Source organism: Notolepis coatsorum, assembly GCF_963971535.1.
Source record: "Notolepis coatsorum genome assembly, chromosome: 17".
Lineage (NCBI taxonomy): Eukaryota > Metazoa > Chordata > Actinopteri > Aulopiformes > Paralepididae > Notolepis > Notolepis coatsorum.
In genome coordinates this window covers 80,157,307-80,168,756 of record NC_140181.1, presented here as the reverse complement: position 1 = coordinate 80,168,756, position 11,450 = coordinate 80,157,307, and positions in this window count along the sequence as shown.

Genomic DNA, 11,450 nt, shown 5'->3' with positions numbered 1-11,450 from the left:
ACTTTTATTTGCAACATGCAGGCATATCCTTTGGGATGCAAACCGTTTTACAACAGCGTGTGAGAATCATGACTTCAAGGGGCGATCGATAGAAGAAAAAAAAAGGTCATTAATAAAATAAGATTCATCAATAAGCTTGTGCAATCTTTGTTTTCAGTTGCCAAGAAATTTGAAATTCCTAGTACCTTGGACTTAAAGGTCTATGATGACTTAAAACACTGAAGTCGACAAGGAGGCGTTTCAGTTAAAGAAACCAGACATGGGTGTGTTGGAGATTTGTTCACCCCAAGTTGCTTATTAACATGGAGCCTAGCCTCATCCAAAATGTCACACAGGTACTGTATATGTTTGTACTTTGAAATGATCTTTGTTTCTATACGCCCAATGTAATGTAACATAGTAAAAAAAAAAAAACACGTCTGAGGAAGAACTTGCTTGGTGTGGATCCTTCCTAATCTTTTTACATTACACTTGTCACAAACATTCCTCTCTTGCTAATCACACTTGGTATATGTCTACGTGATTGTTAGATTCAGTGAGCCCCTCTGCAAACAACTCCATTATATACAAAAATCACCATGACTTCAAGGCTTCATGGGGAGAGTAATCGATAGAAAAAAGGTCATAAATAAAAGACAATTACATTTTGGCCTCTGTAAAGTGACAGCAGCATCTGCACCCTTTTAAAAAGGGATAGCTCACCCAAAAAAAGAAATCTACCAATTACACACCCCATGAATCCTTGAATTCATGGAGATTTGTTTGTTTGTCGCATTCCTGAGCCAATAATTCAAGCCAGTCATCAAATTATTGGCTCAGGAATGCAACAAAAAGAAATCACCATGACTTCAATTAAGGCTTCATGGGGAGAGTAATCGATCAATTACATTTTGGCCTCTGTAAAGTGACAGCAGCATCTGTACACCCTTTTAAAAAGGGATAGCTCACCCAAAAAAAGAAATCTACCAATTACACACCCCATGAATCCTTGAATTCATGGAGATTTGTTTGTTTGTCGCATTCCTGAGCCAATAATTCAAGCCAGTCATCAAATTATTGGCTCAGGAATGCAACAAAAAGAAATCACCATGACTTCAATTAAGGCTTCATGGGGAGAGTAATCGATCAATTACATTTTGGCCTCTGTAAAGTGACAGCAGCATCTGTACACCCTTTTAAAAAGGGATAGCTCACCCAAAAAAAGAAATTACCAATTACACACCCCATGAATCCTTGAATTCATGGAGATTTGTTTGTTTGTCGCATTCCTGAGCCAATAATTCAAGCCAGTCATCAAATTATTGGCTCAGGAATGCAACAAAAAGAAATCACCATGACTTCAATTAAGGCTTCATGGGGAGAGTAATCGATCAATTACATTTTGGCCTCTATAAAGTGACAGCAGCATCTGTTCACCCCAAAGAAATAAAAGAAAACTAATAGTGTTCATCCCCAGTGCAATAGTTCAAGAGCTTAGTGATTTTCTCTTTTCCTTTTTTAAATCACAGGAAACAGTATGGAACAATAAATGAGCTTGAATCGTCATCACTGTATGACATCTGTATATCGAATGCTTTGTAAAACAAAAGCTCTTTGACATCAACTACATGAGGTCCATCTGTAGTACACACAACTTTAAATGCATGAAAATGGTCATCCAGAGACACGGTTTGTAGTGCAAATGTAAACAACAGTAACCTCTCATCTTTAAGAACAACACAGTGGATTTTGTGAAAAACTGGAACCTCACTAAGAACTTTAAGACAAACAACTAAACCTGGACGATACATATTTCCATGGTGTTTGGCCCATCTAACATTTAACACCTTGGTGTCACTTGGTACCTGAAGAGTCTCCGCTATCTCACAGCCTCTGTCCATCACATTTAATGCTACCATTTTACTTGGACCAAGCACCAGTCTGTTGGGATCAAATGTCTGCCAATTGTATGCTACTTGACTTTGGTGTTTCTTTTCCAACGTTTTAGTTATATTTTTGAAGCTTTTTAGTTGTTTTTTAAAGAAATTATGCTTCGCTTCATAGCGCATGCACCAGACATGCAAAAGTGGTCCAATTTTACGAATACATGTAGGATAGTGCAGGGGTTCCCAAACTTTTCAGGCCGGGGCCCAGAAAATAAGGCGTCAGAGAGCCGCGGCCCAATGCACATCGTCTGGCTTTTTTTTTTTTTTTTTTTTTGTCATGCGACCGATTTTTTAAGCCAAATATCACTTCAATCCTATTAAGTTAGTTCAAGTTAGTTATTCATTTATATGTGCTATTTATGAGAGGGCTAACTTGTTGCAAAATAATAATGATAATAATAATAGCCTCATTAAAATACTATTGTTGCTTCGGTTTTTTTCAGCGTTTTATGTGCATAATCTGTTATTTAGTTTGAAATGTTCGTTGAAATAAGTAGATTTTTCGTTTTTGTTTATTTATTAAGTTAATATAAAACCATATAGTCACATTTTAGAATACTATAGAATAGAATTTTAGAATACAACTAGAAACACTGTCCTGGCCTGCTTCTAAGTTCAGTGGCCTGACAAAAAAATTAAAATTAAAAAAAAAAAAAAAAAAAAAAAAAATCATCTCGCGGCCCATCCGTGGCTGCTCGCGGCCCACCTTTGGGTCGCGACCCCGACTTTGGGAACCACTGGGATAGTGCACCATAAAATGATGCTTTGGTAGTAGCCTCCTGTTGGGAAACAAATGCTTGAATAACCCGTGGTGCTCTGCAATCAAGTGTTTTAAATAAATAGTAATGCCAGTTGATAACCTGGGAGAAAATACAATATCTGCTATTTGAAGCAACAGCAGAAGCAAATACCAGTGTTGATCATTTGGACAAACCAAGTCTCCAAAGATAAGTGGTAGATTGCGAAGTAAACACCAAGATTGGATTGCATTTAACCCCAAGTCATTTGAGGTCTCTACTAACTTCAATGCAGGTGGCTTGTTTTGTTCCAGGTAACCATAGTTAAAGCTCTTAATTCTCAAGTCTATTTCCTTTGATGTTGTGTAGTTTTTAATCAAGTGTAGTATTAGCAGTTTCATTTCATATTGTGCCACGCCCTCCAAGATATCATGCATAATATCGACAGAGAAATTGTCACATGTATTGAAGTACTGCAAGGAATTTAGAATGCAAGAACGTTTAACTCCCATCACATAGGGAAGACCAATAGTAGTCTCCATTGTGTGGCAGTGTTCTGCATGAAGTGCTCGAGTTCGCATAACTATCTTGGGTGAATCTTCTTTGAATTCTGTCTGAAAGTCCTCTTTCTCAGCAAGACAAAAGCGGCAACAATATCTGGCACTGAATGATTCTACGAAACCAAACAAACCGTGAATACCAAGGTTGTCACCTGTAACTTGGACAATAGTTCCATACACTGGCTGATCATACAATGGGACCTTAATTCCATCCTTCTCCAGTAGTTTAATATCTTCCACAAGTGGAGCAAGTATTTTAGAAAAGCCATGTGTTTTAATGTCTTGGGCATGGAATAAAGCGACCAAATGAATATTAAGCAGAATTGAGTTGTACTTTGGAGAAAAATTACGCAAGGTGAAATAGATTGCTCCTAATTTATGTATTCCCTTTTTACTCCCCAACGGATTCGCGCATTCAAAATCATCATAGAAAAGCTGCACCTGAATTGCATGCTTCTGTTTTGAAAATAGAGGATGACTCTTGAAAAACTCTCCATCACACAAGTCATTAAGAAGATCTTCTCTTAAACTGGAATCACTCTGCATCATCTCTTCTATATTAGGGTGTTTGTAAATAAAGTCTAATGTTTTCAAAATTGGGATATAAACACATTTATCAGTAACAACAGCCTGATCATAAGTTCCAGTAGTCCGATTGCGCAGGGTATCAAATCTTGTACCAAGGACATATTCAACTGGGTCTACCCTTCCCCACTTCTCTGTAAAATATTGCCTTCTCTTAGTTTCAGAATTTAAGATACAAAAGGGATTTTCAATTTCTTCAAAACACTGATCAATTTTACACTCAACCTCACTTTTGATAGGTTCCTGTAAAGATAGACACTGCTTCACATATTGTTTTGCTTGATTATGGATATCATCAACAATCACTTCCATTGAAGTTACCAAAGAGTTGATTATTGTTTCACCTACACCTGCCACTTTAAGTTCAGCTACTGTTGCAGCACAGCTGTCTACAAGACTATTATTAAGAAGGACTGGAAGGACTGGGTCAGAAGGGGCACTGCCTGATGGAAAGTCATCAACATAACTTTCAGCTAAATGTTCAGCTGTAGAGCGGCCTTCACCAGGATCATCACATGGTTGATGACGTGCTTTAAGATGCTTTCGAAACCCAGAAAAAGTGCAAAAGACATGTAAACAACCAGGCTGACCACATTTAAGACGAAGTGTCCTTCCTGAACAAAGTCCGTGGATCATCCTCAAGTGCCTCATCAGTGAATTGGCATTTGCCTGAGAGTTTTTGCAAATGAAACACAACATCTTATCAAAAAACACTGGAGCATCAGAGGCCTCAAGATAAAATATCTTCTCAGTATCAAAAGTCTGTGCAGCATCAGAGGCCTCAAGATAAAATATCTTCTCAGTATCAAAAGTCTGTGCAGCATCAGAGGCCTCAAGATAAAATATCTTCTCAGTATCAAAAGTCTGTGCAGCATCAGAGGCCCGAGATAAAATATCCTCTCAGTATAAAAAAGAAATCAGTGCAGCATCCGAGCCCTCATCTCTTTAACCCTGGGGTTGACATTAGTGGTAGCAGCATCGATCTTGTAAATGGCGGTTTGCAAGAAGTTGTACATATTGGCCAGATCCCGGTTGTATGAGGTACCAAAGACAAAATGAGCTTTGAAAAGCTCATCAAAAGAGGCAAGAGAGTCTGGTGACTTACAAGGGATTGCATGTTTGTCAATCACAATGAAGTACTTGTGAATCACACTCCTCTGGGTCCCCACAGCAAGCAGATAGGGTTGAAGGCTCTCCGTGATGCTGTCCAAATGCCCCTGGATACTGGTCCCAGTCTGTGACAAGAGAACTTCATTAGTCTTGCTATTAAAATTAGTCACGGTTTGCAAACCGTGGTCTTTGCATGATTTCAATCATGCAGGTCAATATCAGGGACAGAACTAGGGATGCACGATAATTATCAGGCCGATATCAGCAATTATGACGTCATCCCGATAAAAGTATTGATAGCTCTGATAATAAAAAAAATATATATATTTTTTTTACTTTTTTCTTTTCATGTCAACGTTCACACGCACAATATATGCTTATTTAGGATTTGACTTGATTCAACAACAAAGCAGGCAGGGCAATGGCAAGCCAAAAACGGTCGAAAATGTGGTTATTTGAAGTTTGGATTTTTTTCTTCTCACAACTGAGGTAGGTAGATTACATTTTTAGAGACTAAAGTACCGAAAAAGGTACCGTTGGGTACCGGTATCGATTCACAGGTACCGGTACCGTATCAGTTCAAATGTGAACAGCATCCCTACTGACAAAGCACAATACCTGTTGGTTTTTAGTTGTTCAGGGAAACACATTGTTAATGACATTGACGGATTGTGAATTTTGTGATCGACTCAAATTATATTTATTTGGAAAAATAAATAGTCACTTTATTTGAAGAGTCAAAACTGTTCTCTTGGCTTTGTTTTGTTCATATAGTAACGCTCATGTCATGATAAATCTGGTTAGGTCAAAACTACAGGAATATACATAAAAAAATAAATAATTATAATACAATAAATATATATATCGGTTATCGGTATCGACCTTGAGGAGCAGAAAGTTATTGGTATCGATATCGGGGTCAACAAATCAATATCGTGCACCCCTAGACAGAACAGTGATCCTTCTTATACTTTAATTTAACTGTAACTAGGGATGCTCGATATTGGCTTTTTTACCGATATACCGATATTGTCCAACTCTTAATTTCCAATACCGATATCAACCGATACCGATATATGCAGGGTTTCCCCCCCAAAAAACTGAATAATTTCAGGTAATTAACATTACATATGTCTTGTTGTGGAATTAACATAACATTATGCATACTTTTGACAATAAATAAAATCAGAATTTGTTCTTACTTGCCTGGGTAAATAAAGGTTGGTTATAGAAATGTAAAAAGAATAATTAATTTTTTTTTTACCGATATTTTCCTATATCACATTTGAATGCCAATATCGGCCGATAATATAGGCAACTGTAACCTTACCTTTATGAACTTCACAAGGGAGTCAATGGCTTCTCTGGCTGAGAGCTTTCCCGGTCTCTTGTTGCGTCCCTGAGGTGATGGTGGCAGGAGGTGGACAAGGAGCAAGAGGGAGGACATCTCACTGTCCCATGCTAAAAATAAAAAAAATGTAATAAAAAAAATCAGAAATACATTTGACTAAAAGCTGTGTTTCCATTTGTTTAAAAAACAATTCACCCTTCCATTATTATATTCCTTTAATTCAAGCATACCATTGTTCAGTTCTATTGTGTCTGTTGTGGATTCAGCATTCTGAAGCAGGTCTTGAAGGTCGCCGGTCTGGGTGAGGCCACGGCTTTGTTCAAGGACTTTCTGCCTGCAGAAAGTAGGCCACTTCTCCAGGAACTTTGCAGAGATGTCATCACCAAACATCAGACTGAAATCCTGCTCAATCTGCAGACAAGATGGAATAAAACATGGTTGAATTTTTTTTGTCATACATTGTTAAATAGTAGGGCTGACCCCTATTAATCGATTAGTCGACTAATCGGTCGAAAGGGGCCGTAGTCGACTGGCCAACCTCTTAGTCGAATATAATATTATAAAAAGAAAATATATATATATATATATTATAATTTTTTTCAAAAGAAAAGAGGCATAGAAGCGTGGCTAACGCTAATGGCAGGCATACCAGAGGCTAACTGCCTACGAAAACAGGCACAGAGGCACTGAAAGAGGATTTCATCAGTGGACCAATTGTATGCTTTTGCAGAGGACAAGAAGCCTTCAGTTGACTCCTTCAGACATTAAGCACCCCCCACAGCCCAAATGGAATGATAAAAAAAAAAAAAAAAAAAAATATACTTTTTTTTTTTTTTTTTTTTTTTTTTAACAATCCTAGTCGACCATCCAAATCCTTAGTCAGGGACAGCCCTATTAAATAGGTTCACCCTATGACCAGGGATGTGATCTAAATTGTTTAAAAAGGTCATTTTTTATTTCAGTTAGACTTTAATGCAAGCCACATACCATTCCTGTGATGTCTAGGAATCGTGGAAAGGTGGTGAATATTTCAGAGGACTTGATTGGGTCATGCATCATTTCTTGGCGATGGGTGAAGGTCTGTTTCATCTTCTCCTTGATGATTGCTTCATCAGTTGTATGCTTCATCAGTGCACTGGCCTCACAAAACTGGGTGTCTGTGGTTAGCTGGTTTTCCTCAGAGAAGGGGGCTCTGTCGCCAGAACTTGGACCACCTGTAACAGTGTAGAAACCACACATACTGCTGCAATACTTTCCAGTGATATGCATTTACTATAATGATCCATCTTCACAGTTGCTAGATAAACAGTGGACTGGGACAATCAAAATTACATACCGATCAGTGGCTGAACATTACGGCTCTTCTTTTGTCCCTCTGATGCTATCTTTTGAAGTGATTTCACCCTCCATGCCAGAAACCCACTCCCATCTACTGGATTGTAATACTGCTCCTAAAACACAAGAAGTAAAGAGAAAAAAAAAGTGTTATTTGGTTTAAATGGGCATGTGTAAATGTGTTTATTTCTCTCCTTAAAACTTAACACATGCCCTTCTCTGAAGAATTGCTAAAATCAAGGTCAACAGGTAGGACATCTGTGGTTCTGAAATTGTTGAGGTTAGGAGAAATGGTCAGCATACAGAAATGTTAACAAATATTTAGTTGAAATCGTACTCCGCACAGCCCTTTTAAGCAATTCCAGAGAAGTGAGGAGTAAAGGGGTTGGTGTTTTATGTACCATGCATGTGATTGGATAATGTTATGCATAATGTTGTGTTAATTCCACGACAAGAGATATGTAGCCTAATGTTAATTACCTGAAATTATTCCTTTTGGGGGGGGGGGGGAGAAACCCTGCATATATCGGTATCGGTTGATATCGGTATTGGAAATTAAAGAGTTGGACAATATCGGTATATCGGATAAAAAAAGCCAATATCGAACATCCCTAGAAATTATATAACAAGAATGACCTATAAACATAATAATTGTTAGACTAGAAGTCTTTATTTGTCATGCAGTTTTAACACACACGCAAGATGGGCGACCCACAGGAACACACATGCACTGAGTCGCCGATGAAATGTCTCTCTGCACTTTTCCCTGATGTACTTACATATCCCAAATTGCCCTGGGGATCGGCCAGGTATGGGAATAAGGCAGTGATGCCCTTTGCGTAGTCTTCTTTAACACGCCTTGAAGGACTCGTCCTACAGTGCACACATACACAAGTATGAGATCCAAACAAAAGTATTGCTGTGCCAATGCCTTCTGCACAATCTATGTAAAGCGCTTTGGATAACCATTTATCATTTACCAATTCTGCAAAAAGGAGGATCTTAGTAAAAACCAAAAATGTGTATTGGGTGCGTAATGTTTAGATGACAACATAATTACCCATGCTCTTTTGCCATGTGCGCAACCAATATCTTCACCATGCCGCGTCTTCTGGTATCCGTTAGGGTTTTTGTCCGAGCATAATCGGCAATGATCCTCTCTCCTCCAGCTGTGTCCCTCAGAATCTTTTCAGTCATCTAAGCTGGAGTAAAAAGGGGGGGGGGGGGGGACACACATGGATAGACAGTCATATTTTTAAGCATTGTTCCCACAGGCCCCTAAATTTGGTGGCCAAGTATATTTAACCCTTTCACTGCCACACTACAGAAGGTTAACCCTTTACTATCACACTACTGACGGTTACCGTCGGTAGTGTGATAGTAAAGGGTTAACCTTCTGTAGTGCGGCAGTGAAAGGGTTAACCTGCTGTTGTGCGGCAGTGAAAGGGTTAAGGTGACAAATGTAAACCATGACCCCCCCCCCCATTTTCTCCCCAATTGTACTTGGCCATCCCCAATGCCCATGCTACCCCTTTATCAGAGTCACCATCTCCATTTCAAACAGTCATATGCAAAGCTTACCAGAGTGATACGAGTCAGGTCAGCACCGTTTCTTGGAGCAGGACTAGACTGCAAAATGATGGTGTCATCAGACTCCCCCTCATTGTCTGCACCAGAGCTGAGAACGGAGCTTTGGCTGGAGTTGCTTGCAGAGGTCCTCACTGAATCTAACAATCATGTAGACATATAAGTGTGATTAGATAGGAATGTTTGTGACAAGTGTAATGTAAAAAGGCCACATTAGATTAGGAAGGATCCACACGTTACATTGGGCATATATACAAAGATCATTTCAAAGTACAAAAATATACAGTACCTGTGTGACATTTTAGGTTAGCCAGGACACGTGTAGCCTTTTTACAACGCATCCGCGTTTCCGGCGCTCTGATTGGCCAGGTCATGTGACATGTGCGCCCAATAGCGTGTTTGCCCATTTCCGCGTCGAACAGCCTGCAAACTACCTGGCGTTCTATCGCCATGCTCTAAGACAAACTCTAACCTTAACCAACTTCGAAGAGTGCCCTTAACCAGTGTAGAAACTTGCCGTCCCACGATTGCCGCTCATGTCACATGACCTGGCCAATCAGAGCGAAAAAAACGGGAACCCGGAAACGTTGTAAAAAGGCTTCAAGCAGCCAGGACTGTATGGATGAGGCTATAAGGCTCCATGTTAGCAACTCACCTTCAGGATTTGAGTCTTGGGGTGAACAAATCTCCAACACACCCAGGTCTGGTTTTTTTAGAAGAAATTGAAACGCCTCGTCGTCGACTTCAGTGTTTGAGTCATCATAGACCTTTAAGTCCAAGGTACTAGGAATTTCAAATTTCTTGGCAACTATAGACAAAACAAGATTGCACAAGCTTATTGATAAATCTGTTGTGCAATTTATTTAATTTGTATTAATTAAAATGTCATAAAATGGGATATTAAAATAGCCACTGAAAATGTGATCATATGAGGAAGATTGACAGCCTTAATTGACATACTTAACACCGGTTCCTGACAGGCAGCGAGCGTGCGAACTGGAGACGAAATCGTGCGCGACACTGTCCTGATATGAGGCGGCGCGTGTCCGGGTGTGTGTGTGTGTGTGTTACCTGGAAGCACACGGGGGCAAAGCAGCCTGCGATTCTTGACCAATAAAAAGTGTTTAGGGGCGTGACTCGGCCGCGTAATCGCTCAACTAGAGACACAGCGAGCGAATATTTGAGGGGGGAACGACATCGCCGCTCAGTTTGCTGTCGCTCGCGGCAGGTCAGGATAGTCTGATTGAAACGAATACATTTTAATCATTTTCGCAATCACGCTCGCTCGCGTCGCTGCCTGTCAGGAAGGGGTGTAAGACATTGATTGGTTCACTCTATCCTAAATAAAATGGATTGTGCTTTGTACTGTAGGCCTACAGCTTAAATTAACATGCAGGGAAAGCCTAAACTGATACCCAGTATGTTGTTGCATAGGGCAGTGGTTCTCAAACATTTCATGTCAAGGACCCCCCAAATTGACAATTAGCCCACAGACCCCCATTTGAAAAGATGTGCCATGGACCCCCATAAGACAATATTTGTACGGCTCTAGCAGTGATTCTCAACCATTTTAATTCCAAGGGCACCCATTTAATGGCATTTGTATCTTTGGGACCCCAATTTATATTGTAAAATCAATGTTAATTTAACTCTTGACGGTGTACAATGGACGTTGGGGTCCATTTGTACACCGTCAGAGTTACAGACCAATAAGGGTCCATTTGGTTCCTAACTATCAAGGCGGACGCCATTTTGAGAACCAACGGCACGCTGTGCAAAATGTTTCACTCACCACACTCCAAAAAAGTTGTGAAGGTCAATTGGCCCTCAAAACAGATGAATTTCTGCCGGTCAACGTGTTTAACACGTACAGCCTGCATCTGATGGCAAATAAATAATAACAGTTACTAAGATGATACATATAGGGCACAACAACTCATGCATTATGAGGAGTGTTACAATTAGAAAATATTACAAAAGCACCATACAGTAAATTTCGCTGAGTACATTTTACTCAAACTGAGTAAAACTTTACTCACGTCTTGGGCTCAAATTGACTCAGTTTGAGTAAAATTTACTCTGTGAAATTTACTGTGAGGCTATCTAGTTCCACAAGTTTCCATTATATTATACATGGAGGCAGAACACACATACCTAACATTACGGTGATGGAGCGTCTCACAAATCTTTGTGCACGTGCACCCATTAACGAGCGACAGTGAAAAGTGTCTGGGCGGAAACAAGCGCTAACAGTTTGGTT